Below are 19,824 nucleotides of genomic sequence, written 5' to 3'. Positions count from 1 at the left end.
CTTGTCTTTTCAAATACATGCAAATCCTGTTCCTCAGTATTCTCTCCAAAAATGCACGCACCACCGATGTCAGGCTCACTGGTTTATAGTTACTTGGCATTTCCTTACCTTTCTTAAATAGTGGCACCATGTTAGCCAACCTCCAGTCTTCTGGCACCTCACCTGTGGCTATTGATGATACAAATATCTCAAAGGGCCCAGCAATCACTTCCTTAGCTTCCCACAGTTCAGGGTACACCTGATCAGGGCCTGGGGACTTATGCACCTTTATGCAATTCAAGACATCCAGCACCACCTCTGTAATATGGACACATTTCAAGATGTCACTATCTATTTCCCCACATTCTGTATCTTCTATGACCTCCTCCACAGTAAACATTAATGCAAGATACTCAGTATTTCCCCATCTCCTGTGGTTCCACATATAGGCTGCCTTGCTGACCTTTGAAGGGAAAGTGAGGACTGCAGATGCTGGAGATCAGAGCTGAAGATGTGTTGCTGGAAAAGCGCAGCAGGTCAGGAGGCATCCAAGGAGCAGGAGAATCGACGTTTCGGGCATGAGCCCTTCTTCAGGAATTAGGGCTGAAGGGCTCATGCCCGAAACGTCAATTCTCCTGCTCCCTGATCTTTGAGGGGCCCTAATTTCTCCCTAGTTACCCTTTTGTCCTTAATATATTTACAGAATCCCTTTGGATTCTTTTTAATATTATTTGCCAAACCTTTTTGCCCTCCTGATTTCCAGCTTCAGTATAATTATGCTTGGCTCGCCACTCAGACAGCCTGGGCAATCTTCAAGGATAATGAACACTAACAGTTGACCATCAAAACCCAGTGTCCCCATCATTAAGTGCAGGAAAAGTGGTATTCAGGGCAATTGTGGTACCCAGGCCATTTTCCAAATCAAGGTCAAACAAATTGAAACATAAATAACTAAATCCTATTCATATTCAAATCCTGTTCACAGTCTTTAACCCTCCTCAACTTGCATGTATAGGAAATTACTACCCTAATAGCATTTCCTAATAAAAGTCCAAGTATAATGTTAAAAGATTAAATTGGGCTATCTCCCTGGACAATAATGTCATACTAAAGGGTTAAACTGCAGTCTTCCTCCAGAAGCTGAACATTCTGGAAGTTGGTGGGGACAACATTCATGCAAGAATGCAGATGACTCCCACTTCATTTAGACAGTCATTTATAACTACTCTCCTACTATTAGGTAAATTAAACGCTCATTCAGCCCTTTCCATTCAGAAATACTTTCATAGCCAACCCCACTCAATCAGGTTTGCTTCTGTGATCATCCCTGATACTGAAGCATATCATACTGACATTGGGGAAATAGGGGAGCCAGAATCAGTTTGTAGTGCCGCCCCGAAACTAGGACAGATCACACCTACATTGTATTGGGGAATCAGAGTCGGGAAATCATCTGCATAGGATTAGGGCATTTTACATTTACATTATCACTGACCTCATCCTACCATTGTACCTGGGGTAACATGGTTATGGGGGAGGGGTGACCAGAGTCCCTGTAAGCATTACCAACTGTCCTGTATAAAGAGCATGTGTTTTCTTTGTTCATGGCCTCATTTTGACTCTACTTCGCACGACCAGCGAAGAGTGTCAGAGGGGTCACCTAGCTTGTATAGGCTTTAATAAATCTTAGCTGTTTAAAAGTTGGTGTGTGTGAATTGCTTCTTGTGTGTGAAAGCTCAGGAAAAGAACCTAACACAAGTACCTGCGCCAACGCAAGCTTTATTTGAAATTCAATTAGTTCAATAATGTTAATTAGTTTAAAATATTCAGCTCTCAATATGCACCAGTATTTGAAAACAGGAGGCATAAAAGGACTGACTGTCTTATGGCATGAGTATGCAGATATTTATGTTTAAGACACAGAATCAGCAAGGCTTTGTGCATGGGAAATATTGTCTCACAAATTTGATTCAGTTTTTTAAAGAAGTGACCAAGAAGATAGATGAAGGCAAAGATGTTGACGTTGTCTACGTGACTTTAGCAAAGTCTTTGGCAAGGTTCTGCACAGCAGACTGGTAAGTAAGGTTAGATCACATGGGATTCAGGGACAGCTAGCCAACTGGATACAAAATTGGCTTCACAGTAGGAGGCAGAGATTGATGGCTATTGTTCAGACTTGGAGGCCTGTGACCAGCAGTGTGCCCCAAGGATCTGTGCTGGGTTCACTGGTGTTCGTCATTTATATAAATGCTTTGAATGAGAATTTAGGAGGCATGGTTAGTAAGTTTCTGGATGACACCAAGATTGGTGGTGTAGTGGACAGTGAAGGTCATCTCAAAAGTACAATGGGATCTTAATCGACTGGGTCAGTGGGCCAAGAAATGGCAGATGGAGTTTAATTCATATAAATGTGAGGTGTTGCACTTTGGAAAGACAAACCAGGGCAGGACTTTTATAGTTATTGGTTAGGCCCTGGAGAGTGCTGTCGAACAGAGACCTAGGGGTGCAGGTACATAATTCCTTGAAAGTGGTGTCACAGGAAACAGTGTAGCGAAGAAGCTATTTGGCATTCTTACCTTTGTCGGTCCGAACATTGAGTATACGGGTTGGGATGTCATGTTATAGCTGTACAAGATATTGGTAAAGCCATATTTGGAGGTACTGTATCCAGTTCTGGTCACCCTCTGATAGGAAGAATGTTATTAAACTTGAAAAAGGTGAGAGAATATTTACAACGATGACTGGAAGGTTTGGGTTATGAGGAGAGGCTGGAACATTTTCCCCAAAGCATCAGAGGCTGAGGGTGACCTTATAGAGGCCTTATAAAATCATGAGGGGCATAAATAAGGTGAATAGCCAAGGTCTGCTCTCGGGGTGGGGGAGTCCAAAGCTAGAGACATAGGTTTAAGATGAAAAGAGAAAGATTTAAAAGGGATCTGAGGGGCAACCGTTTCACTCAGAGGGTGGTGTATATATGGAACAAGCTGCCAGAGGAAATGATAGAGGAGAGTAAAATTACAACATTTAAAATACATTTGTACAGTTGCATGAACAGGAAGGGTTTAGAGGGATATGGACTAATTGCAGGCAAACAGGACTAGTTCAGTTTAGGAAACCTGGTTCACATGGACGAGTTGGACTGAAGGGCCTGTTTCTGTGCTGTAGGACTATGACTCCAACACAAAACCAGGTCTGCCAATTCTAAGCACCCTTTTCAACAAAGCCATTCACAGGACGTGGACATTGCTGCCAGGCCAATATTTATTTCCCATCCCTAACTGCCCTGGTGGCGATGGTGATGAATTGCCTTCTTGAAGCATTGCAGTTCTTGAGCTATAGAGACACTCAGTGCTGTTTCGGAGGGAGTTCCAGGATGTAGACTCAAGAACAGTAAAATGACAGCTATATATAGTTTCAAACGTGATGGTGTGTACACAGAGGGGAATTTTTCGGTTGTAGAGTTTTTGCTGTTGTGTCTTTTTAGGTGGTAGAAGCTGCAGGTATCAAAGGTGCTATGGGAGGTGTGACTTGATAGCATTATCAATCATGCCTTCCATTCCAGGAATAGTTTAGTTTAAAGCACTGAATTGAGCAATCAACACCTAATAACAGATCTTCAGGATTGATTAGGAATTAAATCTATTATGGAAGCTATAATACCATGAATTTTACTGATTCATTATCTTGCCTCAAAATTATGTTGTTTGCATTGCATCAGAAGAAGCAGATAATGTCAGGCATCCTCAATTCCAAAAGACTTTCTTTCATTTCAGTGCTCTGAGTCCTCAGGTGATTAAATAGCCTGCATTCACAAACTCTGCCAGAGATGGTACTTGCTGATGTAGTGGTGTGAAGCTCAGGTTTTTGCATTCTCTTCCAGCTGTGCGCTTGGACTCTGTCTGAGCCTGTCAGTGATGCTGAAAATAGTTGGCAGTTTCACAGATGCTTATCTCCAGTTTCTGCATCAAGCTAGAGTTTCCCCATGTGTCAGTAAGAATAATTCAGTTTCTCAGAAAGGTTTTGAGGAATGTCCTTTAAACATTTGTTCTGCCTTCCTGGCAACTATTTGCCAGAAAGTAGAGCATAGCAGACAACATGTTTTGCAAGTCCAGTGGACTATGTGACTCATCCCATTGCAGCTGATAGGATCATGGCTCTGGATATGGCTGAACAATGTTGGCCTGGACAGGACTTTGATACTAAAGTCTCTATTCTATCTGTGAAATTGCAGCATTTTGTGGAGTGATCACTGGTGATATTTCTCAAGTGTTCTGATGGATCTACTCTACATTATATTTGTCTCTAATGAATACAATAGAGCTGGTAACACTGTTGCCCTGTAAACCACTCATTTAGCATTGGGTTTTAGGTCATTCATCAAAAAACATGGTTCTTTGCACTGCCACAATTCTGCACGTATATACTGGAAGGGTCCAATAACCGCACACATCCCCTCCTCATCTACCTGACATTCATCATCTTTGCATTTCAAATCAGACTCAGTTCCCTCTCCTAACATCTTCACAGAATACCACATTACTGTTCACTTGTCTCACTTTCACAGTCGACTGCCAAGGCCAGGTTTTAAGGAGTGCCTCAAAAGGAGGAAGATGAGGTAAAAAGGCAGAAGCTTGTGTAGGAAATCTTAAAGTTACAGCAGAAGGGAAAGGCAACAATTATGGCGTTAATAAAATCCAGAGATGTTCAAGAAGCTGGAATGAGAGTGCAGATATTTGGAGGATAGAATGGGTGGAGAAGATTTGAGAAATTGCTGAGCCCAGCGAGAGAGTCTTGAAAACTTTAAAATCAAGACGTTGTTTCAATCAAATCAGCACGGATACAAAGTATTACGGGGATTTGGTACAAGTGAAAAATCAGACAGTAGGTGTTTTGGATGACTTTGAATTTAGAGAGTAGAATGACAAAGGCCAGCAAGGAGATCATTAGAATAGAGTCGAAAAACGTGGCGCTGGAAAGGCGCATCAGGTCAGGCAGCATTCGAGAAGAGTCGATGTTTCGGGCATAAGACCATTAGAATAGTCAAGTCTATAAAGCATAGGTCAACTGTCTGCACATACATTGCAGTGCTTAGCTGTGTTATATTATCCTGAAGCTGGAAAAATACATGGCACTTCAAGTTGTTCAGAGAGATTGTCTTCGCTTCACAAAATTTTCTGGAGCTCAGTATCTATTAATGTTAAAAATATGTTCACAAAATAAATCCACAAGCTGAGGGCTCTTGTATTGCAGTGGTAGTATCCCTACTTCTGAGCCAGGAAGCCTTTCAGAGGTGGTCTCACGAAATAACTGTAACTGAAACATAACCTTTCTACTTTTGTATTAAATTCTTCTTGCAATGAATGATAACACTCTATTAAGTAATTGGCAAGTAGTTAAAAAGTTAAGAGCGTTAGAGAAGACAATTCTACAGTAAGATCTATCGAAAGTAGCTTGGCATTGCAGTCTAATGGTTTAAGCATCATAAGAACCAAAGCCTGAATTTTTTAAGCCTTTGGTTCAGTAAGTTCCCTGCACCTGAATTTCTAACATGGCTTTCAAGAAACGTGGTGGTCATGTTCCAGTAGGTCAGAATTAACTGGAAGTTTCAAGAAGTCAATCTGTATTAAGTAGAAAACTATGGGAAACTATTCCTGCTGGAAAGTTTACTGTGAAAGGAAGAACAACATTAGGAAAGTGCTACAGACGCAAGTCAAACTGAAAAGGAAGATAAAAAAAAACTACAGATGCTGGAAATCCAAACCAAGAACAGAAATTACTGGAGAAATTCAACAAGTCTGGCAGCAACTGGACAAAAAAAGAGTTAATATTTTTGTTGAGTGACCATTGTTCAGAACCTGGACCCGAACATTAACTCTACTTTCTGTCCACAGATGCTGCCAGACTTGCTGAGTTTCTCCAGCAATTTCTGAAAAGAGACTTTGCTGACTAGGGAATTTCAATTGAAAAAAATACAACATTCGAATTGCAATGTCAATCATTGTCTGAGTCAGAAATCAAGTACATGACTGCTTCATAACCCAGTAATCAGAGAAATTGAGTGCACATCTTTGTTTTATGATATCTGAAACAGATACTATATAGTGAAAGAAAGTTATTTAATCTCCATAAGGGCTGGATGTCTTGAAATGCATAAAGGTAAATAAATCCCCAGGACCTAATCAGGTGTACCCGAGAATTTTGTGGGAAGCTAGAGAAGTAATTGCCAGGCCTCTTGCTGAGATACTTGTATCATCAATAGCCACAGGTGAGGTGCCGGAAGAGTGGAAGTTGGCAAACGTGGTGCCACTGTTTAAGAAGGGTGGTAAGGACAAGCCTGGGGGACTAAGACAAGTGAGCCTGACATCGGTGATGGGCAAGTTGTTGGAGGGATTCCTGAGGGACAGGATATACATGTATTTGGAAAGGCAAGGATTGAGAGGATTAATGAGGGCAGAGCAGTAGATGTGATCTATATGGACTTCAGTAAGGCGTTCGACAAGGTTCCCCATGGAAGACTGGTTAGCAAGGTTAGATTTCACAGAATAAAGAGAGAACTAGCCATTTGGATACAAAACTGGCTCAAAGGTAGAAGATAGAGGTTGGTGGTGGAAGGTTATTTTTCAGACTGGAGGCCTGTGACCAGTGGAGAGCCACAAGGATCGGTGCTGGGTCCTCTACTTTTTGTCCTTTACATAAATGATTTGGATGTGAGCATAAGAGGTACAGTTAGTAAGTTTGCAGATGACACCAAAATTGTGGTGTAGTGGACAGCGAAGAAGTTTACCTCAGATCACAACAGGATCTTGATCAGGTGGGCCAATAGGTCGAGAAGTGGCAGATGGAGTTTAATTCAGATAAATGTGAGGTGCTGCATTTTGGGAAAGCAAAACTTAGCAGGACTTATACACTTAATGGTAATGTCCCTAGGGAGTGTTGCAGAACAAAGAGACCTTGGAGTGCAGGCTCATAGCTCCTTGAAAGTGGAGTTGCAGGTAGATAAGACAGTGAAGGCGGTGTTTGGTATGCATTCTTTTATTGGTCAGAGTATTGAGTACAGGAGTTGGGAGGTCATGTTGTCCAACTGACCTGTACAGGACATTGGTTAGGCCACTGTTAGAATACTGTGTGCAATTCTGGTCTCCTTCCTATCGGAAGGATGTTGTGAAACTTGAAAGGGTTCAGAAAAGATTTACAAGGATGTTGCCAGGGTTGAACAATTTGAGCTATGGGGAGAGGCTGAACAGGCTGGGGCTGTTTTCCCTACAGCGTCAGAGGGTGAGGGGTGACCTTATGGAGGTTTACAAAATTATGAGGGGCATGGATTGGATAAATAGACAAAGTCTTTTTCCTGGGATAGGGGAGTCCAGAACTAGAGGGTGAGAGGGGAAAGATATAAAAGAGACCTAAGGGGCAACTTTTTCACGCAAAGGGTGGTATGTGTATGGAATGAGCTGCCAGAGGAAGTGGTGGAGGTTGGTACAATTGCAACATTTAAAAGGCATTTGGATGGGTATATGAATAGGAAAGGTTTGGAGGGATATGGGCATGTGTGACTAGATTGGGTTGGGATATCTGGTCGGCATGGATGGGTTAGACCGAAGGGTCTGTTTCCATGCTGTACATCTCTGACTCTCAAACTGCTAGAATAATTACGTTCAATTTATTTCCTCAGCTTTCAAATACCTAGGGACCACGACAACATTGCTCATAAACTTCAGTCAGTAAAGGCAAGAGCTTAAGAAAATTGCTAAGTACTGCAGCATAGCACAAAGAATAATTTTACATGCATATCTGTTGATCATGCACAATGAATACAAACTGAACAACTACGTTCCAACAAACTGAATGGTTAGAAATGCAATAAGTAATTAAACTAAAGACTCTTTTAGGAAACCAGACAAGGTGAAACAACAAGATTGTAACTGCAGAAACATATCTAGAAAGAAGCAGAAACAAATTGAAAATTAGTAGCTGTAATAGCAAACCAGAATAGCAAGAAATTCTTCCAGTGGTATAAGAGCAACGAGTAGATAAAGAAATGGATACAGCCTGAAAGTATGCCACTTCATCAAAATTGACAATAAATTAATGTACAAAGGAATATTTCCTTCAAATATTTGTACCCCAAAAGAGTATAAAAGGAAATGTGAATTAATTATGGGCCAGTTAGTCTTACTTCAGTGGTGGGCAAAATGTTAGAATCAATCCTGAGAGACTGGATAATCTCTTACTTAGAAAAGCATGGAATAGTCATGGATAGTCAGTATGGTTTTGTTAAGGGAAGGTCATGCCTTACGGCTTGATTGAATTCCTCAAAGAAGTGACGAGGAGGATCAATGAGGGCAGTTCAATAGATGTTGTCTACATGAATTTTAGTAAGGCATTTGACAAGGTCCCACATGGCAGACTAGTCAAAATATAAAACCAGTGGGATACAGGGCCATGTGTTGAATGGATCCAAAGTTGGCTTAGTAACAGGAAATAAACGGTGTGTGTGGATGGCTGCCCTTATGAATGGAAAACTGTTTCAAGTGCTCTGCAGGGCTTAGTGTTGGGACCCCTGCTGTTTTATACATTAATGATTTTGATTTGAACATGAGGGGCACAATTAGGAAATAGACAGACAAAAATGCTATACCCAACAAAGGCAGAGAGGATAGCTGTAAGCTCCAAAATAATATAGATGGGTTGGAGTGGGCAGAAGTTATAGATAGAGTTCAACTCTGGTAAGTGGGAGGTAATGCATTTAGAAAAGTCAAACAGTCGATCCCCATTTAGCAAACGTTCACTGCAGAAATACTGCAAACCTTGTTAAGATGTCCTGCGTAGAACAGTATAACAGGATGAACACTGTGGTTGTGTCAGATTCGCTGCACATGTGCAGATGCTACATTAAAGTGAAGATTGTTTGACACAGGCTAATAATATTTTGAAACCCTTAACTAATTTCAGGTTTAGCATCCATTGTACCAATCATCAATCAGCTGTTCCTTCTGTACAATTTCAGTAACAATAACCAGCAAACTAAAAGGATGCAGAAGTTATGCTACAGTTACACAAAAGCGTAATTAGACTCACTGAGTAATGAGAGCAGAACTGGTACCATACTTATGTAAGAAAATGAACTTTAGAGTGCACAAATGTAGGTTAACAAGAATGATACCTGATCTTCAGTGATTATAAGGAGACATTATACAAATTAGGCCTACTTTCTCTGGAACTTAGAAGGCTGAGGGGTGATCTGATCAACATCTTCAACAAAGAAAGATAGGGTAGCTTGAGATAAACTATTTCCACTGGCTGGGGATTGTAGAACTAGGGGGTGTAGTCTAAATATTGGGTCTAGACCATTCAGCAGAGATGTCAGGAAGCAATTCTAACACAAAGGGTAGATGATGTTTGGAACGCTCCCACAAATGGCAGTGGATGCTAGTTATTAATTTTAAGTTAGAGAGATAAAGGTTTGTTAAGCAAAGGTATTAAGGAATATGGACAAAAGGCAAGTATATGGAGTTAAACCACAGACCAGCCACGACCCCAATGTTAGAACATCAACAAAGGGCTGAATGGCCTACTACTGTTTTTGTATTCTGAACTACAGTAATTAAGATTTCCAACTTGCAATGAAGTCAGACTGCGGAGAATGGACTTTATTTCTGCTTTTTTAAAAAGAAACAAATATACTATTGAATACTCAAAAGAATTTATGATCCTACGTAGAAATCAAAACAATGGCCCTGGGATCGAGTCCAATTATCATCCAACTGAGCTACGACAGGCTCCTGCACAAAGCCATAACCTACTCGGAGGAATATGGCATTTACGTGAACTTGTTTAGTTGATGGTCTGTAACTGTTTTAGGAAGTAAAAGCCCTCTCAAACAAGGCCATAAGAAATAGGCCATCAAGAGGCCATTCAGACCCTTCAGTCTGCTCTGCTTTTCAAAAGGTTCATGGCTGATTTGACACTTCTCACATGTACCTTCCTGCCTTTACCCTCCTACCGATCAAGAATCTGCCTCATACACAAAAATTCTTTCCCCACAGACCTCTGCAGCAAAGAGTTCTAATGGTACTCAACCCTCAGAAGAAATTCCTCCTCATCTCAGTCTTAAATTGGCATCCCTTTACTCTGAGACTATGTTCTTTGGTGCTAGGGTCTTTCATGAGGGGAAATATCCTCTCAGTATGTACCCTCTCTAGCCACTTATAAATCTCATAGTCCCAATGAAATCACTTCTACTCACTGGAGTTTAAAAGAATTAGAGTCCAAACCTGTTTAGTTTCTGCTCTTAAGACAATCCCTTCATTTCAGCCCACTGAACCTTCTCTGAATTGCCTTCAATGAAATGATATTTTTCCTTAAAATAATGGGACTAAAACTGCTCAGTACTCCAGATCTAGTACCTTGTCTAATTGCAGTAATAATCCCCCACTCTTATATTTGAGCCCTTTTGAAATAAGGACCAACATACCATTAGCCTTCCTGATTAACTACTGCGCCCAAGTTTGTGCATTACAACTTGCTGCAATTTTTCTCTATTTAAATAGTATTCTACTCTTTTGCTCTCCCTTCCAAAATGAAGAGCATTTCCCCACATTAATACACCATTTGCCAACTTTTTGCTCACTTATAAGTACTGAGTGGACTCAAACTCTTAGCATTCATCCGTACCTGTTTTTCTTGTTGCTGCTGTTTACCTATTATTTACTTCTCTATACTATGTGAGCTGCATATATTGCTCGCAAGACAAAGCTTTTCACTGTGCCTCAGTACACATAACAATAAATTCAAATTATGTAACCTATCAATATTTTGCTGTAGATTTTTTGTGCTCCTGTCAATCTTCCTTTCTACCTATTTTAGTGTTGTCTGCAGAACATTAAATTCCTTCCTTCAATTCCTTAATATATATTGTAAACAGCTGCAGTCCTAGCACTGATCCCCATAGAATGCCACTGATCATAGGTTGCCAACCTAAAAAAAACCCTTATCCCCATTCACTGTTTCCTGCCCATTAGCTAATTCTCAACCGATGCCAATATTCTATCTTCAACACTGTGGGCTTTTATCTTATCTGAAAAATGTGTTGCTGGAAAAGCGCAGGTCAGGCAGCATCCAAGGAGCAGGAGAATCAACGTTTCGGGCATAAGCCCTTCTTCAGGAATAAGGAAGGTGTGCCAAGCAGGCTAAAATAAAAGGTAGGGAGGAGGGACATTGGGAATGCGATTGGTGGAAGGAGGTTAAGGTAAGGGTGATAGGCCGGAGAGAGGGTGGGGGCGGAGAGGTCAGGAAGAAGATTGCAGGTCAAGAAGGCGGTGCTGAGTCAGAGGGTTGGGACTGAGATAAGGTGGGGGGGGGGGGGGGGGGGGGAAGAGGAAAATGAGGAAGCTGGAGAAATCTGCATTCATCCCTGGTGGTTGGAGGGATCCTTGGCGGAAGACGAGGCGCTCTTCCTCCAGGCGTCATGTTGCCATGGTCTGGCGATGGAGGCAGCCAAGGACCTGCATGTCCTTGGCGGAGTGGGAGAGAGAGTTAAAGTGTTCAGCCACGGAGCAGTTGGGTCGGTTGGTGCGGGTGTCCCAAAGGTGTTCTCTGAAACGTTCCGCAAGTAGGCAGCCTGTCTCCCCAATGTAGAGGAGGCCACAAGGTTTTTATCTTATGACAATCTTTTATGAGGTACTTTGCTGAATATCTTCCGGAAGTCCAAATACAATACGACTGCTTCCATACTGGTTATGAGTCCCTTGAAAACTAGTAAATTAGTTAGATACAATTTCCCTTTCATGAGATCATGCTGGCTTTGCTTGATTGGATTATGATTTTCCACATATTCTGCTATTACTTCCTTAATAGCTAATTTCAATATTTTGCCAATAATCCTATAGTTACCTGATTTATACCTTTCTGAACAGGCATACCACAACAGCAATTTTTCAATCTTTTGGTACTTCTCTAGAATCCAAGGGTTTTTTTTGAAATGTACAACCAATGCATTCACTATCTCTGTAGCTATCTCTTTTAGGATTCTCGGATGCAAGCCATCAAGGCCAAGGAACTTGTTTTTATTCCCATTAGTTCGTCAAAAAAAAAGTGATAGTGATGCTACTTAATTCCTCCCCTGTACTCTATTTTTTATGGAATGTTTGAAGTGTGTTCCACGATAAAGACTGATGCAAATCTGTTTAACTCCCCTGCCATTTCTTTGTTCCCTAAAACCATGTCCCCAGATTCATTGCTCAGGCTTACGTTCATTTTGACCCCTCTATTCCTTTTACATATCTAAAGAAACTCTCAGCATCAGTTTTTATATTCATCGCTAGTTAGCCCTCTTAGTTTATTTTCTGTCTTCATCATCATTCTAGTTCTCTTTTGCTGGATTCTGAATTTATCCAGGTCTTCAGGGCTATCATTGACCTGGGCCTCCTATGTGCTTCACCTTTCAACTTAAAACCCACCTTAACTTTGTTGGTTTCCCATGGTTGATTTATCCTTCTCTTAGAATCTTTCCTCCTTATTGGATAAATTTTTGCTGAGAGTCAATAATTACCTCCTTAAAAAAATGTCTGCCACTGCTTGCCTACTGTCATTCCTGCTAATCTATCTGACAAGTTTACTTTAGTTAACTCTACTCTCATTCCATTGTAATACCCTTTAAGGGAAAGACAATTCTTTCCGATGCAAGTTTCTCACTTTCAAACTGAATATTAAATAATATTATGATCGCTACTTCCAAGGGAATCTTTTACTCAAGAGATAAATTGTTAAACCTGCCTCATTACCCATTAGCAGATCCAAGATAACCTGCTCCCTGATTAGCTGCACCATATTGCACTAGGAAACTATCCTTAATGCGCCCTACGAATTCACTGCTGTAGCTACCCTTTCCAATTTGTTTAAGCTAAATCAACATGAAAATGAAAGTCACCCATAATTATTGCTCTATTCTTTTTACATGCTCCTATTACTTGTGCTTTATAGTCTTTCCCGCAGTGTCTATTATTTGGCAGGCTGTACCCTACACCTACAATGTCTTCTTTCCCTTGCTATTTCTATTTACCACCACCCAAATGGACCTACATTATCAGAGCCTAGATCATCTTCATAATTGTAGTCATTTCAGTTATTAATAGTGCAACCCACCATTTTTGCCTTCCCTGCTGTCTCTCTCAAAGGTCAAATATCTCTGAATAGATCCTACAATCTTTAAATTTTTCTTTATTAGGACCAAATTATAATTTGTTGGAAACTATTGGAAAATGTTGAAAACAAATACCAGAGATCAGTGAGTCAGGCAGCATCCACAGAGAGAAAGCAAGCTAATGTTCAGTCTAGATAACTCTTCAGAGCAGAAGTGAACTGTGGAGGGGGCAGCACTTAAGCAATAGTTGGGGGTGAGGGGTGGGGGCATGGTTTGCAGTGCTGGGGAGTAAGGATGTTGATAGTTCTCCTTCCACAGCAGTTCAAGCAGCATCCGAGGAACAGGAAAATCTACTTTTCGGGCAAAGGCCCTTCATCAGGAATACAGGCAGAGTGCCTGAAGGGTGGAGAGATAAATGAGAGGAGGGTGGGGGTGGGGAGAAAGTAGCATAGAGTACAATAGGTGAGTGGGGGTGGGGATGAGGATGAAGGTGATAGGGAGGAGCGTAGGGGAAGGTAGCAAAGAGTACAATGGCTGGATGGGGGTGGGATGAAGACAATAGGTCAGCGAGGAGGGTGGAGTGAATAGGTAGGTAGGACAAGTTATGGGGACTGTGCTGAGCTGGAAGTTTGGAACTGGGGTGAGGTGGGGGAAGGGGAAATGAGTGAAGTCCCCATTGATGCCCTGGGGTTGAAGTGTTCCGAGGCAGAAGATGAGGCCTTCTTCCTCCAGGCGTCGGGTGGTGAGGGAGCGGCAGTGAAGGAGGCCCAGGACCTCCATGTCCTCGGCAGAGTTGAAATGTTAGGCCACAGGGCGATGTGGTTGATTAGTGCGGGTGTCCAAAAGATGTTCCCTAAAGCGCTCTGCTTGGAGGCGTCCAGTCTCCCCAGTGTAGAGGAGACAGCAGCGGGTGCAACTGATGCACATCCACCAATATCATTTATTGTAAGTAAAACTTTGATGGATGTGGAGGCTCCTTTTGGACCTTGGATGGAGGGGAGGGAAGAGGTGTGGGCTCAGGTTTTGCAATTCCTGCGGTGGGAGAGAAAGGTGCCAGGACGGGAGGGTGAGTTGTTGGGGGGCATGGACCTGACCAGGTAGTCAAGGAGGGAGCGGTCTTTGCGGAAGGCGGAAAGTGATGGGGAGGGAAATATATCCCTGGTGGTGGGGTCCATTGGGAGGTGGCAGAAACGTCGTCGGATGATTTGGTTTATGCAAAGATTGGTAGGGTGGAGGGTGAGCACCAGGGGGGTTCTATCCTTGTTACGGTTGGAGGGGTGAGGTTTGAGGGCGGAGGTGCGAGATGTGGACGAGATGCATTGGAGGGCATCTTTAACCATGTGGGAAGGGAAATTATGGTCTCTAAAGGAGGGCGGCATCTGGTGTGTTCTGTGGTGGAACTGGTCCTCCTGGGAGCAGATACGGCGGAGGTGGAGGAATTGGGAATACAGGATGGCATTTTGCAGGAGGTAGGGTGGGAAGAGGTGTAATCCAGGTAGCTGTGGGAGTCGGTGGGTTTGTAAAAAATGTCAGTGTCTAGTCGGTTGTCGTTAATGGAGATGGAGAGGTTCAGGAAGGGGAGGGAGGTGTCAGAGATGGTCCAGGTAAATTTAAGGTCAGGGTGGAATGTGTTGATGAAGTTGATGAATTGCTCAACCTTCTCACGGGAGCATGAGGTGGCACCAATGCAGTCATCAATGTAGCAGAGGAAGAGGTGGGGAGTGGTGCCGGTGTAATTACGGAAGATGGACTGTTCTATGTAGCCAAAGAGACAGGCATAGCTGGGGCCTATATGGGTGCCCATGGATATCCATTTGGTCTGGAGTAAGTGGGAGGATTCGAAGGAGAAATTGTTAAGGGCGAATGAGTGTGTCGGTGGAAGGGTACTGTTGGGAACGTCGGGAGGGGAAGAAACAGGGGGCTTGGAGGCCTTGGTCATGGCGGATAGAGGTGTAGAGGGATTGGATATCCATGGTGAAGATGAGGCGTTGAGGGCCGGGGAAACGCAAGTCTTAGAGGAGGTGGAGGGCATGGGTGGTGTATCGAACGTATGTGGGGAGTTCCTGGACTAGGGGGGGGATTGGACAGTGTCGAGGTAGGTAGAGAGAAGTTCAGTGGGGCAGGAGCATGCTGAGACAATGGGTCGGCCAGGGTGGTCAGGCTTGTGGATCTTGGGAAGGAGTTAGAACCAGGCAGTGCGGGGTTCCCGGACTATGAGGTTTGAAGCAGTGGGTAGGAGATCTCCTGAGGTGACGAGGTTCTGTATGGTCTGGGAGAGGATGGTTTGGTGATGGAGGGGTGGGGTCATGGTCGAGGTGGCGGTAGGAGGTGGTGTCCTCGAGTTGGCGTCTGGCTTCAGCGGTGTAGAGGTCAGTGCGCCAGACCACCACCACAGGTGGTAGGAGGAGGTGTCAACATTTCCGCCACCTCCAAACGGACCCCACCACCAGAGTTATATTTCCCTCCCCACCCCTTTCCGCAAAGACCGCTCCCTCTGTGACTACCTGATCAGGTCCACTCCCCCCAACAACCCACCCTCCAGTCCTGGCATCTTCCCCTGCCACCATAGGAATTGCAAAACCAGCGCCACACCTCCTCCCTCACATCCATCCAAGGCCCCAAAGGAGCCTCCCACATCCATCAGAGTTTCACTTGCACATCCACCAATGTCATTTATGGTATCTGTTGCTCCTGATGTGGTCTTCTCTACACTGGGGAGACTGGACACCTCCTCGCAGAGCGCTTTAGGGAAATCGCCGGGACACCCGCACCAACCATCCCACTGCCCCATGGCCTAACAATTCAACTTCCCCTCCCACTCTGCTGAGGACATGCAGGACTCCACCGCTGCTCCCTCACCACCCGACGCATGGAGGAAGTCGACTCATCTTCCGCCTCAGTACACTTCAACCCCAGGGCATCAATGTGGACTTCACCAGTTTCTTCATTTCCCATCCCCCACCTTACCCCAGTTCCAAACTTCCAGCTCAGCACTGTCCTCATAACCTGTCCTACCTGCCAATCTCCCTTCCCACCTATCTGCTCCACCCCCCCAACCCCACACCCACTCACCTGTTGTACTCTGCTACCTTATCCCCAGCCCCACCCACCATTTATCTCTCCACCCTGGAGGCTCCCTGCCTCCCTTCCTGATGGAGGGCTTATGCCCGAAACGTCGATTTTCCTGCTCCTCTGATGCTGCCTGACCTGCTGTGCTTTTCCAGCACCACTCTAATCTAGACTCTGGTTTCCAGAATCTGCAGTCCTCACTTTTGCCTAGTTGATCTCAACCTGCCAGACTGAGTATTTCCAGAATTTTCTGTTTTTATTTTCAGATTTTTGTACATAATCAGTCTGGTTTAGAAATTGCCTTTACTTTTAGAAATAATAACTTTTCCACGAGTTAGAAAAATTGCAAGTGACATACTCCTTGTCCTTAAAATCTAATTTGAATCAGACTTCTAATGCACCCCCTTACAAAAGTGGCACTGACAAAAACCTGGATAAGTCTGCATGTTCATCTGAACAAAGAGAAAGGACATTTTAAAATCAGTTTTTAACCAATTAAAATTTCTTTTTTCCCTGAAACAGTGCATTAATAAAAACGGATTTGTTCCCCAGGGAAGAAACCCCAAAGCTTTCCACTATTTTCAGATAAAAACTCATAATTGAAGATGCAAACACATCTCACGCATAACATTCAAATACATGTTAAGGAACCGCAGACTGCTTACAGCCAGGTTAATAAAAAACTTGTGTTTCAGGAGACTCAATCTTTTTGCCACTAAAATCATTCAAATCTGTCACCTCAACAATCTCAATGCCTCTCCCTGTGGATTTCAGATCCTATGCTCTTTGTAAATTTCCGTTTATCCAAAATTCTGTTCCTCTTAAACCTACCCAACACTAGAACCCAGTCAAAAGAGAGCATCTTGCAATAATCCAACATGTTTGATGGTCACAGGATACTCAAAAGCACTTTGCAGTCAATGAAGTATTTCTGAAGTGAGGAAAAAATGAGAACTGCAGATGCTGGTGATCAGAGTCAAGAGTGTAGTGCTGGAAAAGCACAGCAGGTCAGGCAGCATTCGAGCAGCAGGTGAGTCGACGTTTCGAGCATAAGCCCTTCATCAGGAATGATTCCTGCTGTGCTTTTCCAGCCCTATTTCTGAAGTGCAGTCATATTGTAAAGATGAATAACCCATGAGTCAACTTGCACACAATCTCCCACAAATGTGGGAATAACTGAAGTACCTGCTTCGGATAAGTTTTTTTTTGAAGGATAAACATTGACCAGAGAGCATCAGGAATAACTCTTCTGCTCTTCATTGAAAAGATGCCATGGGATCTTTTATAGCCACCTGTACAAGCAGATGCATTAGTGTTTAAATGTCACTCTCGAAAGACAGTCAACCATGGACTCCTGGTCCAAAGTTTACATTAACTGATTTATTTCTCATTCTTCACTGATTCTAGCCATGCTGTGTGCCCCTTTTCTACCGCTTATTAGTTTCAAAATAAAGTTTGAAAATAAAATATAAAGCTCAGGCTTAGCAAATGGGACCAGTGGAGACCACCTTCAGTATAGCTCAGACTGTTAAAAGAATTAAAAAGTAGAAAGAAAGCTGAAAAGACCAAGCTAGAAAAAAGGAAAATTAAAGCAAACCTTATTCTATAGGACAGAAGTTCAGTAACTGCAGGTCAAGATTTCAAGATTTTCAGCAAGAAAGCGAGGAGTGAAGCAGGGAAAAACTTTTTCACTCAGTTTTTAGAATTTGGAATGTGATTCTGGACAATAGTGGAGGTGGATTCCACAGGAGGCTTCAAAGGAGAGCTGGATATATATTTGAAAGAAATTAAAAATAAAAGGGCTACAGAGACAGGACTAACTGATTAGCTCTTTCAGGAGCTGGTACAGATACAATAGATCAGATGGTGCCCTGTACTAAAATTCTATGATTCTAAGTTAAAGTTGTATGAAATTGCTTCAGTTACCATAGTTGTGCCCTAATTTTTTATATTGCCAAACCTCAAAAAGGTGGTTAGACAAGTGTCTAGTTTGATAAAATCACATTTCAATCAATGCTAATCAATGGTACTATTAATTTGTGAACATCTTAAAGGTACAGATAAAAACAGAATGAGGTATTTTAATTTAGAGTTCAATAGCTGTGCTTGACCTCCAGATTCACAAAATTCAAACTGGACAAATTTTATTTAAGACTCAGTTGACTGGCCTCAATTGATTATAGACTACTATACTTCAGGTTATTTGTGGTGCTGTGCAGTTTTCGATACACATACAGGTGAGTCCATAGAGTTTTCAATTTCTATGGTCTGTCTTATGCTCTAATAATTATCCAATTATGATTTATCACTAAAATAAGTTCCAGCATGACCACTTATCTTCCATTTTATGTCTAATAACAAAGGTTTTCTTCTTCTCCTGTCCTTTGAAAAGGCTACACGATAACGCATTGTTTCACTGTCAAAAATACTGAAAAGGCGTCTGACTTATATGAATGGGATCCAACTCACTTGAACTATGCCTCGATACAAAGCACACAGGAAAGGAACACGCTGCTGAAATGAAATCCGAAAAGGAAACACTCCAGCCAGTTTCATGTGACCCTATTCCTTAGCGGGAATGTACAGGAAGAGGAAACATTTCCTGTGAAATGTTTCTGAAGAATTTTATAAATGAATTGTATCTGGCTTCGAGCGCAATTTAATACATTTCGATGCATTTTCAATATCAAAGCCAATAATTTAATAAATCTAATAATTACATTTCAAAATGATAAGTAATGGTTAATCTGTTTCACAAGATTTGCCATGCCCCTACTATACTGGCAGTCGGCCAGAAATTTGCGAATAGCCCTTATCCAGCTATACTACTTCTGTATTACCGTATTCTGTTTTAACAATCAGAACAGAATCGGTCAAAAGATTAAGATGCGTCGATTTAACCTAAAATAAGGGAGTTTCCATTTCAAATTGTCGATTAAAAAAAAAGACCTTCAAATGGAATTCCGTGGTGTAACCCAAAGCTTCCTTTGTTCAGGGTAACAAAAAGAAACAAAAAAAAGAAACATAATCGTTTACCGGTTTAGTACTGTGCATTCGGATCCATTGGCATACTAACTACAAAGCTTTTTTAAAAATAAAATCTCGATGAAAAATCCGTTAAATTAAGAAAAGGGAGGAGTGAAATGCAAAAGAACATTAAATCTCAGAACGGCGTTTAGACTAAATTCATAGAGGTAGCACGAATACATTACAGTAAGGAACGAATAAGGGGGGGGGTGCAGAAGTGGCGGGTGGTGGGAAAGGGAATGTTAGTAAAGGTTTGGAGGAGCACATGAGTACGGTCAAGTAACGGATAGCCATTTGAACCTCGAATCGCCTTCTCGCTTTCTGAGCCACTCGTTTCAATGAAAAACAGTGGGAACGTCAACAATCCAAAATAATAACTTGAAAGAAGCAGCCCATGGAAAAAGTCCCCCACAGACTGCGACCTGTCAGGCGGCAATTGCGGGATGATCGCTTCCACATCAGACGCCCCTCCCCCACCCAACGGCATTTTATACACAATCCCTCGAACCGTTATTCCATTTCATCTTCAAAATATTAAAATCCACCACCCAGGCGGGTGTGCACAAATCTGTAGCCTTTATCACCTCGGCATTTCCGTGTGGCAGACT

The 19,824-nt window shown here is 42.5% G+C and overlaps 1 protein-coding gene across 18 annotated transcripts in view; it reads right to left on the bottom strand.

Annotated features, from left to right (window-relative positions):
* Window positions 1-19,824, bottom strand: part of cep170aa (centrosomal protein 170Aa) — a 164,901-nt gene that overhangs the window by 144,942 nt on the left and 135 nt on the right. Inside the window, exon 1 of one of the 18 annotated variants that reach the window (XM_072580475.1) lies at window positions 19,801-19,817. The exons of 16 other annotated variants lie outside the window; for them this stretch is intronic. The gene's annotated coding sequence lies outside the window, so the exon portion shown is untranslated. Of the gene's footprint in view, window positions 1-19,516; window positions 19,644-19,800; window positions 19,818-19,824 lie in introns of those variants that run through there. One more of the 18 variants, XM_072580476.1, reaches the window with a different exon arrangement.

Source organism: Chiloscyllium punctatum, chromosome 11, assembly GCF_047496795.1.
Source record: "Chiloscyllium punctatum isolate Juve2018m chromosome 11, sChiPun1.3, whole genome shotgun sequence".
In the NCBI taxonomy this organism is placed as follows: Eukaryota; Metazoa; Chordata; class Chondrichthyes; order Orectolobiformes; family Hemiscylliidae; genus Chiloscyllium; species Chiloscyllium punctatum.
This window is presented reverse-complemented; position numbering and strand designations above follow the sequence as displayed.